At 44.5% G+C, this 1,682-nt stretch overlaps 1 pseudogene; it reads right to left on the reverse strand.

Moving 5' to 3' along the window:
• Positions 1-1,402: 1,402 nt before the first annotated feature.
• The window catches only part of LOC106339072, a 4,873-nt pseudogene continuing 4,593 nt past the window's right edge, over positions 1,403-1,682 (reverse strand).

Genomic DNA, 1,682 nt, shown 5'->3' on the forward strand with positions numbered 1-1,682 from the left:
GGGCGAGAATCTCGCGGAGATCGAGGGAAGTTGAGTTCCGAAACTTCTTCCTCAAGACTCTCTCTTATCTTGTTTAAAACTTTCGAGAGGATAAAATGTATGACGTTTTTATTTTCTAGACAAACTACTTGTCGTTTTAAATATTGGGCCGGAGGCCCTCCACCAAGAATAAATGGCACGAGCCGAGCCGAGCCGAGCCGAGCCGAGCCGAGCCGAGCCGAGCCGAGCCGAGCCGAGCCGAGCCGAGCCGAGCCGAGCCGAGCCGAGCCGAGCCGAGCCGAGCCGAGCCGAGCCGAGCCGAGCCGAGCCGAGCCGAGCCGAGCCGAGCCGAGCCGAGCCGAGCCGAGCCGAGCCGAGCCGAGCCGAGCCGAGCCGAGCCGAGCCGAGCCGAGCCTAGCCGGCCGGACGGCGGCGGCGGCGCGCGCGTGGGAGCTCTCCTGTCTCTCCAAGCTGTTTAAGCTTTCATGGTAAGTGAACATATATATATTGCTCAACTTTTCTTCGTCTAAGCGATGTGGGACAAGTCCCTTTACATCATAAATAATGATTCTTTGGACTGTTAACTTCACATGCCCAAGTAATTTGCTTTTCACACATTTCATTAAAGCCTAATGGCTATTAATGAATCCAACATTTACTTTATCGCATAATAATACCGTACAGTCTCTCCCACTCAACCAAGTGTTGGACCATGAACTGCATGCTACAACACTCCACAATTCAAGTCTTTAGCGCAGATAGCAAAAAGGCGATCTCAATGACTAACAACTAAGTTTATTACACAATTTTTCAAAAGAGATCAAAGAACTTGCAAGATTAAGCAGACAATTTCAGTCTTTTAGTCTTTTTCATGTTCCTAGGGTAACTAATTCTGACAGAATATTTGATCAAAAGTGCTACTTCATTTCGTGTGGATTTATATTTTATCGGTTGTTATGTCCAGACAATTTTATTATGCAATAATAGAATAATTGTTGTAAAAACACAAGTGTAAGCTCACGGTTCGACGCCAAGTTCTAACCCAAACCTTTCTTGACAACTTCTCATTTATTTTATTTTAGAATGTAATCAAATTTCTTCTAAATCACTATATCACCAGTTTGAGCTTTTTAAATGGACCAACCACTAGTAAATAATATGTATAATTCAAAATTCGTGTTGGATCCAAACATAAACACGAATACTTCAACCTAAATCGGAGCTTGCGGTTTCAACCTAAATCGGAGCTTGCGGTACAATTAGCAAAGAAGCTCCTTCATCCACCACATGCTTAACCGTGGTGGTGTAACTCCTCCTTGTCACTCTTCTCAAAACCAGATTTGAACCGGTCATAATTAGTCATCTCAACTGGTTTAAACGGACGTTCACCCAAAATTTTCAAAAGATCATCCTGATGCAACACTTATTTCTCCATTAAAAGCTCAGCGACCTGAGCCACTTGCTCTTTGTGTCTCTCAATGAGCTCCACGGTCTTTGCCCTAACCTCCTCGTCTATGATCGCAGTTTGGTCGCTATACCTTTTGCAAATATCTTCACCAAATGAGACCAGCCCCACCTTGTCACTGAAACCATACATAGCTACTTGCTCGTACGTCATCTTCGTCACTTCCTGAAGATCGTTCTGTGCACCCGTTGATTAAAGTTGCACAAACACAAAGATTATAAGAACTTCTCTTCTTATT

Source organism: Brassica oleracea, chromosome C4 (genome assembly GCF_000695525.1).
Source record: "Brassica oleracea var. oleracea cultivar TO1000 chromosome C4, BOL, whole genome shotgun sequence".
In the NCBI taxonomy this organism is placed as follows: Eukaryota; Viridiplantae; Streptophyta; class Magnoliopsida; order Brassicales; family Brassicaceae; genus Brassica; species Brassica oleracea.